Below are 13531 nucleotides of genomic sequence, written 5' to 3'. Positions count from 1 at the left end.
AGCTGTCAAATGCCTTCATGTGTCTTTCACATGTCACGGTGCCAAGGGCGTCGTTCTTTAAACATTTGGAGCTGCTCTAAACGATGTTTGTAAGACCACGTGCCCAAACACATAGTCGATTTCAGCATGCAGTGTTAACCAGAGCGAAGAGCGAGCATCAATTCCGTGCCAAACTCGGCCAATCTGGATTAGGTACCTATGAAGTGACTCGGCGGTCTGAAGTCGAGAGGGCACTGACTCGTGCAAGGTGTTTTAAGTGACACTTGCGCTTCAAGAATGGCAGAACATCACTAGAAGAGGAAGATACGTAGGGCGACGTTTCCCGACTTTTCTTCCCTTTCCAGTGTTGTTCTGCTATTCCTGAAGCGCATCACAGGACTCAGTGATTTTTTGCTATAAGCCAAATCAGTTATTTGGAAGGTCTCCGTCGAAGACATGCCGAGTTTGATACAACTCAGGCTCGCTCTTTGCTGTGGTTAGCAGTACATAATGAAATCGTCGATGTCCTCGCGCACTGTAGCAAAACCTCATGTAGCGTAGCCCCAAATGTTCACAGAACGACGCCTCTCGGAATAATGTGTCATTATTGAGAGCTACACATCGACAGCTGCGCGCGCATCACCTTGCTGCTCTCTAGTCTAATGATGAAAAAAAAGATAAAAAATATAGTCACGAATTTATTTCATGGTACCTTTCTTTTTCTAAGACTTTCTTTCTAAGACGCGTAGTTCCGAAGTTTGAGTGAGATTCTGCTAAAAATGCAAAGGTACATGAAGGGAAAGGGGAAGGAAGACATTTCTTGCATGAATTTCCTTATACAGACTGAAGTACACTTTTCGCTTTTGCGGCAAGAGCTTAAATGTTTCATATATTTCTGTCAGGAGTGAACATTTGAGCATTGAAAGAATACTCTAGTCTTATTTCTATAGTGCGTGATGCAAAAACAAGTTGGGGGTTTAAATGTTAAACAGAGTAGTTAGGTTATCCCGAACACACCGGAACAAGGGGGGGGGGGGGGGTTGGGAGCGAAGGGAAGGAGAGGGGAGCGGGGAGCACGAGAGTGACATTTCAACTTTGAAAATCATTATCCGCCCCGCCAGGCATCCGATGAGTTTTACAAGAAACTTTTATGTGGCGCTAACAGTTTGAAACGGCGACCATTCTCGTGTAGCAGCTAACAAGTACAGTGTAAACTCCCAAGGACTGACCGTAGAAAAATTATATATGGCGGTACGACGAACTGAAAAAGTACACCTCCGCGATAAGCAGTCATGTGTTCTGATGCAATGTACTGCAATGGATTTCTCGCCGATCAACACCCACAGTACTGGTTAGGCCACTATTTATCGTCTTATTCATCCTGCGTTGAAATCGTCACTTGTGTGAGCACTTCTGCGACTTTGTATTTCTGTTTTGTACGACAATATGTTTGTTCACCATGTTTTGTTAGTATTAGATCGTCTGGCTTTGTCACCTTTGCTTTGCCATGATGGAAATATGTCCTTTGACTCATATGTCCGCCTTTTTACTGTCTCTGCAAAAGAAAAAAAAATACGATATACTTTTTTAGTGCCGTACTATGGGAGTAATTGAACGTCTCTACCCAAGAACTGTATATGATTTCTTGTAGGAACGCATTCAAAATACATTTTTCAGGTAACATAAGCGTAGTGTTGCAATAGTCAGAGCGGCATGCAGTGCGAACACGAGTGCTGTTTCAGCACTTGATTGAGCCTTGTGTTCAATCAGGGGGGACTCTGACCTAGTAGTTGTGCTTAATCTGCCTTCCGCACAGGCCTCAGGTCAAGTACGTAGTAAATTGAGCTCTGAAGCCATGTTACCCTGGAGATGTGGCTTCTACACCCGATTTTTGCTTTTTTTTTTTGTTGTTGTTGATGTTGAAGATTGTCTGGCGTCTATTTTTCCCGTAGGATATTATTGAGTTCGCCTTCATCCCTGGCGATATTTTGGAGAAAGCATCTTTGCAATAGAAGAAGGAAAACAATAGTCTTGTTCTGCATTCTAAGAAAGGCTGTGAGACCACATTGCCGCAAAACATGCCATCGAAAAACGAAGCTCCGAGTGCAATCCTACCGAAAAAATTAGATGCGTGTTGGGACGATGGGCATGGCTCTTCACCTGCTTCACGATGTCTACAATTTTTTATCTTATTGTATTCCGATTGGCTTTTTCTTTTTTTTTTCTTGTTTCACGGGAAAGTGAACTCGCAGACTTCTTGTTGAAGGTACAGTATGGAGTGCCTGCGGTTGTACCGAAACACTGCTGCACGGAATCCCGCAAGCGATCGTCTCGTCACCGAAAGCTGTTTCGGAGGCAGGGCCATTTAAGGGCCTGCCTTTCCCTCTCTCTATCAGCCTCTGCCGCCCCACCCACGTCCCTCCCCTTCTCCTCCTCGGCCGTCTATTTCGGGTGAGGCCCACATGCAGGCCGACAACTGCACAGCCGTGTTAGAAGCGCAGCGCGGAGGTTATTTTAAAAGCGCTGCGTACACGGCTCGGGACGCCGGTCTAAACTCTCGGGTTTACTTTTACAGCAGGCTCCAACGGCCTCTGACGTTGCTCGTGACGTTGGGCGGGTAACCACGTTGGGATTTGCTGAAGCAAATGTGTGACGTCACGTGGAACGTGTTCGGTGGTGGTGGGAGTTGCCGCTTATATCTTACGAAGGCGGCGGTTTTTGGAGGAAAAAACATACACATAATAAAATAAAGTAAACAGCACGTGCTCTGTGGAGAGGCTGAGGAGGTACTAATTGGGGATCAATATCTAGCGCTGACCGCAGAAGCCACTAAAGCTTTTGTTTTAGTAGTTTTTCTTATACGCAAAATTAGGATAGAATACCGGGAATATTTACAATGTTTCTAAGAATTCATGACAGAGGTGAATTAACTTTTAAAAGTACGTCGTTATGATACGTCACAATTAAGTAGTCACCTGCCGTAAATCGATACAATAGTTTTTTTTAAATATATAACGCTTTTTGGTGTATTGTGAAGTTACAACAACTCTTGCAATAAAGTGCTCAACAACTGCACGCATGAATGTCACTGACACCGTATTCATAAAATGAAACGCTCGCTGACGTAAAATAATTTACCAAGTTTATATCTTGATTCAATCTAAAACTTTTGCGTATTTTTCTTGACGTACATATATTAACATTCATAGTTTGCGCCTGCAAAACATTTGTGTGGTGTTCATGTTTAGACATCGGAAGTGTCAGCACCAATGGACATCTGGCGTCTCAGCCGTAGATGAGAAATATGTCCAGTGCAGTGCGACCTTTAGCCTGGGGTATTGAATGTGCACCACGGAGTACCGCACCGCGCTCGTGCAGTGATGTGGAGCCAACAAACATGGCGGCGTTCTTCACGTTTGAAGGCACAGAACTACACGCTGCCAGCTGGCTTCAGCGCTGACTAGTACTCCCGTTTACGTCTCATTCATGATCGCGGCCGCTGTTGTAGTTACAATTACTTCTTAGAAAGACAGAGTCACGGTAAAAAGTCGAGTACGAAGAACAGAAGAGTAGTCCAAACAAGCGATATCTAAGCCGTACCCGTCACCTCCTCACGGGAACCAATCAGCACGAGGTATTCCGTAGTCTCGAGCCCCAAGTCATCGAGCCCGAAACCCTCGACGCAAGGAGCCTTCTACCGCTCGTTTTTCTTTGGAAGGGGCTTGAGGTCTTCTGTGTCTATTTTCGAACCCGGGGTTTTCGGTTTGTTCTTTCGGATTCCTTGCTTCGCTCTATCTTTTCGCGGCGGAGCTTTGCACATTTGCTCTTTTGCTTTTCTTTGTGTATCTCTTTGAGAAAGTTTGTGGGTTCGAGGCTTGGAGTGGAGCGGCGTGGCAGTCGCGAGATCGGGCGGCGGTACGCACGGATCTGTGACTCCCTTCTGAGCCCCCTCTCTGAACTCCGAACACTCCTCGACCAAAAAGACGCTCGACCGACTTCGCTCTTCAACGTAGGTCAGGTAAGCTTTTTCGCCCCGGCGTAATGGCTCTTCCCTCGGGCCGCTCTTTTTACCATGTTTTCAGTTTCTAGATAATTTATTAAAAGCGTAATTTGCTGTGATATTCACCTTACTACTGGAACTGATTAGGTGTCCTTACCTTTGTACCCAATTTAATGGACGGCAATCTGGACAAGCTTAAAAGTGTTCGCACGTCCGCCTGCACCTGAATCCCGTGGTAAACCTATCTATCTTGTCCAGGGAAGACAGATAAAACAAATCAGGACGAGGAATGACTTTCGAGTTCAGAAATATGATATGCTCGAAGACACCGCACGCAAGAGATAAAAAAACAAAACAAAAAACGTTAATGCTCCTTATTGTAGCTTCATTTTTAGAAAGGGGAATGGAAACGTTTTTTGGCTACTAATCACTCTAAATATAGCTTATGAATTCTTAATGCTTCTCACATAAAATAGATGTTTTCAGGCGTTATGCTTAAGCTAGGATACTAGACATTTGTATAAATGGTACAACATGTACAGTAGAATTCGGTGTATGCAGGTCTTGAACAGCATTTTATACGGGCTGCATAGGATTTTGCGTTTAATGAATGACGTGCTACTTCTTAAATAATTACACCTTGAATAACCATGAGAGGTAAAACTAGATATATATGACATATTTATTTGAGGAAGTTAGGTGTATATTTTATATATTTGTGGCATCTAATTTCGCGCTGTCTCAATGGGAGCAACAAGGAAATGTATCCTATACTATAGGCTGAAGTAAAACGGAATACCCATTTCAAGGTAAGTATATTTCCCCTATAATAATTGTGATTCTTATGTGTTAACTGGGATGTCAGTATAGAAAAGAAAGCCTAGATTTCTCAACATACTGAATGACTATAGCGGTTTCTGTACATTAAAATTGCTAAAATTTAATCGCCGAATATGTTGCGCATAAGCGCTTGAACTTCCCAAGCAGCACGGATTTTGGCCAAGCAATGGCCAATGTCCGGCGATAGTCTTCTGGCCAGTGGCCAGAGAGTGGCCATTCATTGGCCAATGCTTGGCCGATGGCTGATGGGCAGTGGCCATTGGCCAGTGGCCAGATATAGGCCAGTCACCGGCCAGTCTCTGGCCACTGTCTGGCCACTTGGCCAAGGACCATTGCCAGCCGTTGGCCGATGACTGGCCAACTCTGTGCTGCTTGGGTTAAGCCGTACTGTATTATGACGCTTGTTTCGTGTTTCACAAATATAAAACAAATACTCTCAGAAGTGGTACAAATTATGATTGGGATCTTATAAATTTGTGATTCGTTTGACAGTTCTTTATCATATTAAATTGTATTTTTCACAGTATCAAACATTAGGTTAGCGGCATCAATAGACGCTTCTAATATAAGTTGAACAGTGCAGAGCGGCATATATATCCCAAATACTAAAGGATACCGTGCCTGGTGACTTGTTTTCAGATAATTAAATCTACCTATCTTTTTTCTACACGCCCAGATTATTGGTAGGGCCCAAAATAAAAATACAACGAGCGGAGTCAATAGGCATCGACCCTAACACGATTTGTAAAATTATGTAACTATAGGCCCCTCGTGATATCATCAGTATAAGCCAATTCTTCTATAGTAACGCAAAGCCTAAATAAAAACACTGAGTAGAACGAGTCCCTGTTATATTTTAATACCTCAGGATCCAATAAAAAGGCAGCATTCCTTGCTAAAAAAAAAAAAAAAGATTATGAGCCATTCAACTTTGTGAAGTTGGATGACCCAGAAACATTGTTTAGCACACGACACAGACGTTACACAGAATTTTGACCAAAAGGAAAAAACACATTCATGCACGATCTTCATCGGGTTTGTTTTCCGCCTGCCACCGCCAATGACATTCTCGTTGCCGTTCCCGCCGTTGCTATTCGTGTTACTCGAGCTCCCCATAACGACGAGAGAAGAGAAGTGAAATTGAAGATGGAGAACGGCAGCTTGTCTTTCTGGTTTTTTATATACATTCGCGTGGACGACTATCGCCGCCCCGAGGAGCCCTAGGAAACTAGGCACGAGCGACGGGACGGCTACCGCGGGAGAGCGGAAGGAAACTAGGCACGCAAGCGCTTGGAACGACGAAAAAGAGAGGGCGCGCGAGTTTGTGTTGACGCACACGAAAAATCCACGGAACCCTAGCTGTATACAGCTTCGCTCTGAAACAGCGAATCGCGAAGCATAATTTGTGAACATAAGGCACGTCACAGATTTCTTTATTTCTTTTTTATCAACGAATGATGCAACCTCATCGGGTAAGGTATATATAGTAATAACATTATATTAATTACTATAATTTTTTTTATTAAATACTGTATTCGTTTTGATTATCTGTTTTCTTGATGCAGACAAAAGAAATTGTACAATTTCAAGATTGAAACACGACATATAGTGCCCGTTTGATACATATGTTTCGGAGAATGCATTGATAAAATCGAACGAGAACAAGAATGCAAATAGTGTTCCATGCATTTGTTTTTTTTACATCATCCAACTCAATTACCGACGCGAGTCAGGGGAAACTAAGTGCTTTTTGTTTTGCCTGATAGGACATTTCAACTATAAGTGTTTGAAAACACCGCTATTATCAATACTAGCCCTACGACAATCTGGCTGGATTGGTCAAGCGTTATTAAACAATTTCGCCCACTTTCGTGGGAATTACAGAGCAAGCCTTTTGTCGGAAATATGTTCGTTCCTTATTTGAATATTACAACAACTGTGAATTCTTGTTGGTAGGATGCGAAAGTACATTTTTTAAATGCTAAAGGAGTATACATCTTGAGTCGCATCTTTGTATAATGACAAAGTTGCACGAATCAGTATAGACAAAGCGTCTAAGTGTGAAATAACTAATCAAATATGTAATTATCGAGCGTCGGAGCTCCGCATAATTTATAGCTTTTCTTTACTAACCTAGCCTGTTGTAGTTTGGGAAAACTGTTCAAATTTCTACATCAGAAAAGGCAGACGTATCACTACATTAAATGTACAGTACTTAAAATGTGAACTGCACAAAAACAAATTTAAGAAGATATAACTCTAATAATAATTTTGTTTTGTTTTAAATTGGTGAATGTATTGATGCGAGACATTCGAAGGAAATGTTGTTATTGTTTTATATTGATACATTTAACTAAATGGACTTCTATTCGTTAAAAAAAGATATTTATTCATGTAAAAGAAAGTTTACTGTGCACCATGTGAAGCTTCTTTTTCTCTAGTTTCAAAAGGAAAGAAATCAAAGGAAAAGTATATCGTGTTGCATGTCGTATAACAAATCGTTTTGCCATATTTATTAAACAAAACAAACTTCTAATCAATACTTCAAATAAATAAGCTATATAAACATATATGTATCAAGTTGACGATATGAGACGTAGGATTTGCACGACATATTCCCTCGTACAGGTCACCACTGTTTAAGAATTTACTAAATGTTTTTTATCATTAAAACAAATGGGACAATCGATAAATCACTATATCTACGCCATGAATTGGAGGGTTTAGTATTCTGCTATTATGACAATAATATTAGTGTGTCCTTATAATGATAAACACAAAATGTCTGTATTTTGGTTCACGGACTCTACAATCAAATCTCGAGGAATAATTAAGAGCCATGTAAATGCTTCGAAACGCGTCATATAGAGTTATTATCACATTATATTATTTTTCTTTTTTTTAATCGTTGTTAACTTCGTGCATAAGAGACCGTATGCACTTAAATTATATCTTAAGCAATTAAAGACGTTAAAATAGATTTTAATAACAATAAATACTTTAACACAGAGTCGTTCCGGAAGTAGGGCTGACTTCTTCAAGTGCTAAGACACTTAAAGAATGAATGAGTCTTTCCAAAACGTCTGTGTATTGACGTCCCTAATGTCATTATAACTTATCTTGACCTGTATAAACAACCAAAAACATGCGAAACAGTTACCATTTTCGCTTTTTTTTTTGTGCCGCATTAAAAACTTACAACGAGACTTTCTTTTTTGTTGTTGTTACCCAGAAAAACGTTATTATAGATCTGGAAGAGTTTTGATCCGTAATTACTTTTACCAACAGTGCCTATAACCATACAGTCACCTTCTGGTTGAGAAACGTAGGGCGTGGTCTTTGTGGTCCCGCTTCGTGAATCGCTCTTATCCTATTGGCGGCGGAAAGATAATAATATGCACGGGAATCAAGATGCCTTGCGTTTCTTACTCTATCAGTGACTAGTCTATAAAGAATTAGTGAGTTGATGGAACCCTGCAGATGGCGGAGGAAGATTTTTATATAGGATATATCCATCTTGTTTTCTCCGCGCCACGCAACTGTAAGAATCAAAAATATCTATTTGATGAGTCAGCTTCTTTGTAAACTCCAGCTACAGCGGTAAACACTGAGAGGGTTCTTTTTTTTCGTCCTTAAGACCAGGCGTCAGGAAGGTCATTATACGAGGCTGACATTTCTATTTTATCTTGTGGGTCTCGAATTGAGAAAAAATCAACCGATTTTGAACAAGCTTTGAGAAAAACAAAAATTGACAGTTGACAAAAAAGCAACGCGTAAATTGAGCTCAGTGAACTTGATCGGTTCTACTCCAGCTATGAAGAAAAATATACCGTGTCCTGCTTTTCGTATGCTGTTCGTTTTTTAATACTGCTATACACACAAGAGCGACAAAGAGTTTGTAAAGAGCAACAAAAATAAGCATAGTTATCAATGTTTCATATGATCCGGAAATAACGCATGATCTAACTAATACTGCAAGGGAGCAGGCAACAAAGAAATGAATGCCCACATATGCAACACAAGCTTCCAAAGGAGTGCTCTCTTACCCAATTACAAGAGAACAAAGTGTGACTTTTATGATCTTACTAAATACCGGGCACGCACGTTACCTTTACGGAGAAAGGCGTACTTCATTGGTCAACAAACACAATTATTGGTTCTACCTCGGGGTACCCAAAATCCAATCATGACAATTTCGAAAAGATCAGTCGCACAATCCAGAAGTGCAGTGCGCTCCACTGTTAGCGCGAAGCAGTTACCGCCACATTTACCAATTTGTTTCTTGAGCATGAAATGTCTGTAATCCCAACTACGGTTGTGACACAAAGCGCTCCTTCGGAGCACTAATGTAAACAGTACCTGTAATTATTATTTATGCATGTTTAGACGGCGGGAAGCTAGTCGGCCTGAGTAGATGACTTATCTCTCAGTAGTAGGTGAGGAATTCAGCCAGGGTAGTGCAACCGATTGCTTGGGGTTCACGTGCACCACGCAGTAGTGATACACGACCGATAGACGGTACGATGCTTATCCAAATCGAGATAAGAAGGGTTGACGATTGAAGCCAGGCTCACACGGTTTTGCTGAGCTAGCTTTTGCTCAACGCACTCCGAGTTGCAGTGTGTTAAAGGGATGCTGATCCGAAATCTGGATTCTACAAAGCACGGCAGCAAAAGCGTGTGACGGGATGCTACAAAACATCAAAACATCACTCATACAACGGTATATCAAACTGATGAGCGTATTTTTTTTTAAAAAAAAGGAGGCGCATTTGACAGATGTGTTCACGCCTTTTTTTTCGAGAAGAAGAGGGAACGGCCTCGCGTCTTCTCGGCCTCGCCACCTGGAGGGGGCGAAACGAAGAGGAGGAAACGAGATATCTTACGAGAAAAGAGTCAAAGTACAGGCTAGCTGGTGGAAGTCAACCATTTCGTCGTTTACCCTGAGACTGGGGGTTTTTTTGAAGAGCAGAAGAAACAGAAACCTGTCTGTTTTTTCTGTTTCTTCTGCTCTTCAAAAAAAACCCCAGTCTCAGGGTAAACGACGAAATGGTTGAGATATCTTGACGTCACGCGCCTCGTCAGCCCCGTTCAATCTCGAATTTTTTTTTTTTTTTTCGAAAATACGGTTGTCGATTTGAGATATCGCCTTACGAGTAGTGTTGTAGGGATTGTAGCGTCCCGCCTACAGCTTCTGCATTGTTTTCTGAAATGCAAATTTCGGTTAATTGTCCCTTTAACAGAGTCAGAAAGCTAAACAGGAAACTATGATGCCAGCCTATACTCATTTAAATTAAAATGCAAAAAAATGTCATTTTTGTGTTAATATTGTCGCGCAGTGTGCACCTAAAAAAAGATGAAAAAAAAAGAGGAGCGGTGCGATGATATTGTGCAGGTAAACGTTCTGCTCAATAACCCTGCGCATACCACTGTTTTGTGTCCGAATGTTACACGTACCCCCTGCTTTGTCGGTCTCCCTCTATAATTTTCAGTAAGTGTCACCACGTGTGTCTTGTAGGACAGAGCAGATGCTATGACCTTTTAAATGAAGCTGTACGTGTTATACGCGCAAATAATTACGGCCAGATCTTGGCCCACTGGGCCATTGTTATATCCTTTCGTTGTCACGTTATCCATTTAGTGCCGAGGGGTGAATGGTGGGGGGGGGGGGGGGGGGGGGGCAGAGTTTAAGGCTTCAGGAAAATTAATTTCTAAAGGAACTCTTTTTCGCGCCGTGTACTCTAAAAATATTTGTCCCTGAAAGGTTCTTATACACCCCAAGAACTTTTCTGCTCGTCAAGAGCGGTTTTGCTTTAGGCACTATCATCCTTTTGCACACTAGAAATGCAACTGGACGATCAAGAATTTTTTTCACATAGAAAAGGTGCTTAAAAGATACCCTTACAGGTTTTTCACGAAGAACCTTTTCAGGGGGTGCTTAAAAGAATTGTTTTAGAATGCAAACTACGGACAAGCCGAAGAATCCCTAAGAGACCTTTTACGACCATATATTTCTTTAGAGTGTGGGAGATTACCTGATGTGGTGGGGACAGTAAATCCTAGCGACGCAAAACAAAACGAAAGGATTGGCACCTACACATGGAAAGCTCAAACTGAATGTGCTTCTAGGTGGAGGGTTTAGCAAATGTAATTTCAAGACAAAAAAAAAAAAAATCCGCTCTTGAAAGGCTCTTCGACGCTCCAAAAACTCTTTCAGCTCCTGAGGAACGGTTTCGCCTAAAGCAATATCGCCCCTTTGCACACTAGAATGGCAAAATGGCGATGAAGAACCCTTTCCCGTAAAAAAAAAAGAAGCTTAAGAGAACCCCCCCATAATAGGTTTTCACGAAAAACTAATTTAGGGGCTGCCTAAAAGAACTTCTAAGGGTGTAATATACAGACAAGCCGGAAAACCCTTAAAAATTCTTTTACGACCAGAGTTTTTTTAGAGTGTAGCTCACTGTTGTTAAAAAGGAGACACCAACGAGCTTGCCATGACCAATGGCGTACGTGTTCGAAGACGATCGTGTTTATCAGGGGACACATGAGCAAAGAAAACGGGCGCCGCGCAGCAATTTCCTCGGTAACTGCCACGGACGCTGTGACGTGGACACACATGCCATGCCGCCACGTCACACCGTCCGTGCACATTTTTGTGGAAACTACGGCGCCCGTTTTTGTCACTCATGTGTCCCCAGGTTTTGCGAACGTTGAAACAGACGGCGAAATCTCTCGAAAAGCTCTAAGAAAGTAGAAAAAAAAAAATGGAGTGCGTCGTCCGTTCGCTGCGCCATGAGTTTAACAATTGCTAATCCAGTCGTCTGCGAACACGTCCGACACTAACCTTGGAAATTTTGTTGGTTTCAACGTTAGGAAAAAGGGAGCAACGCCTTTACATTTCCCGAGGTAAAATCCACTACTTAAATCGCCATTCTATGATAATTTTAGCCTTCTGCGCGCAGTTGACGGTTTTTGTCGGTTCGTTTTACGGCACTAGGATCAATCGTGGTCACCCTGTAAATGCCTTCCTGCTAATGACAATACTCGGTTTCACCTTACCATGGACTTCGGGGCAAACAACTCATCGAAGGCAATGAAATGCCCCGTGAAGGTCACGTGACCTTCGGGACGGGCGCAGCAATACGCGTGACGCGCGGTCGCATGCGGCGTTCACAGCGCCGGATTGGTTGGGACAACTGTGGGCTATTATAAGGTTAAACGGAGTGTAGTGTGAAAAGCTAAGTCGCGTCTGTTTGTCTAAAACAAGTTATATCATTTTTTTTTTCGGGTTTTTTTTTTTTGCTACAAATGGTACTCGTTTTTGATGCCACGGGTCCCGATGCGGCAATTGGCTGCAGCGTGATTTTAGCTATTTTTCTGCTGTGCTTCTTGTCCGGCGTACGACCCCTTTTTGGGTGTTTTTAACCTTTTGCAGTTTCGTATTAGCTGATAATCAGTAGCCTGAAATATTCCCTTTAGTGTCTAAACAAGAGACGGTCTGGTCGGTACAAAAATAAATGATTGCGAAAATAAATGTGACAATCAAAAACGGCACGATTATGCAAATATGTGCGTGTAGACACAACGTGATGCTCGTTAAATAAGGCTTTATTAAGTTGGATGCGTTTTCAGCTCTAGTTTGGAAAAATAAGATAATCATTTTGCCTGAACGTCCGACACTAACCTTGGAAATTTTGTTGGTTTCAGAGATGAAAAGAGCAGCAATCTCGACAACTTGCAAATTTATAATTTTCGCAGCCCGTTACTCTAGAATGACGCAGCGAAAACCCATTGCCACTCCTGTAGTTACAAAGCCCGTTACATTATGGAAACGGCCAATTTGCTACTGATATGACTAGTCACCGTACTGGGGAGGATTTTTGAGGCTGTAAACGAGAAAACAAGAACCTATACTTCGTTTCAGCTTCGGTCCGAGCGCGGCCGACGTTATGAGCCGAAGGGCCAATCAGACAGCGAAAGAGGCACAACGTCATGGCGTGCTCTTTGCAGTTGATAGGACCAGCCGGTATTCGCCGTCTTTTTGTGCATGCTCCTCCGCCGGTTAGTCCAGTCACACGCCGAGAGCAGCCATGACACTGCGCTTTTTGCGCTGTTTTATTCGCCCTTCAGCTCATAACATCGGCCACGCTCGGACCGAAGCTGAAACGAAGTATAGTTAGGTTCGAAGCGATGCAAAAGCTGAGGCATGGATTTCCGACGAACCGGACGAAGCTCAAAGTCGACGGAGAACGGCAGTGGGCCTTTTCGTGGGCCCACAAAGGCGGACGAGGCTCTCGGCCTCTGGAACGGAGTCGGGATGAGAGCCAAGCCGCAGAGTCGCCGAAGAGCTAAGGGCTGGAAACAGGGCTCTCGAAATAACCTGGGTCGGCGGACGCTGGGCGGAACCCCCGTTATGGTCCTGGGATCCCGTTTCTCTTCTCTGCTTGCTTCCCTGCTTTCGACGCATAAGTGCGAGCCGCATGACTGGAACCCCACCTCCACTCGCCCTCATAAAAACACGCTTCGTCCAGCCACGCAAAGAACGTGACGGTATTCTAGTCGCTCGTCGTCTGTCCGTCGGAGACCCTTCGGTGTAAAAAAAGAAAAATGCGTGTGAGCTCACTTTTACTTGAACAGCAGTGGGCCAGCCAATCGCTACAAACTATTGAAGTGATCCCTGAGAATAACAAAGCCCATATATCAACGAGACAAA

At 42.8% G+C, this 13531-nt stretch overlaps 1 protein-coding gene across 3 annotated transcripts in view; it reads left to right on the top strand.

The window, feature by feature from the left end:
- Window positions 1–3645: 3645 nt before the first annotated feature.
- The window catches only part of LOC8042748 (troponin T, skeletal muscle), a 34436-nt gene continuing 24550 nt past the window's right edge, over window positions 3646–13531 (top strand). The window contains exon 1 of one of the 3 annotated variants that reach the window (XM_029993161.4): window positions 3646–3997. The gene's annotated coding sequence lies outside the window, so the exon portion shown is untranslated. The remainder of the gene's footprint in view (window positions 3998–13531) is intronic. The other 2 variants (XM_029993160.3, XR_005798363.2) reach the window with 2 other exon arrangements.

The sequence above is a fragment of the Ixodes scapularis genome, unplaced genomic scaffold, assembly GCF_016920785.2.
Source record: "Ixodes scapularis isolate PalLabHiFi unplaced genomic scaffold, ASM1692078v2 PGA_scaffold7__128_contigs__length_106722199, whole genome shotgun sequence".
Classification (NCBI taxonomy): Eukaryota; Metazoa; Arthropoda; class Arachnida; order Ixodida; family Ixodidae; genus Ixodes; species Ixodes scapularis.
This window is presented reverse-complemented; position numbering and strand designations above follow the sequence as displayed.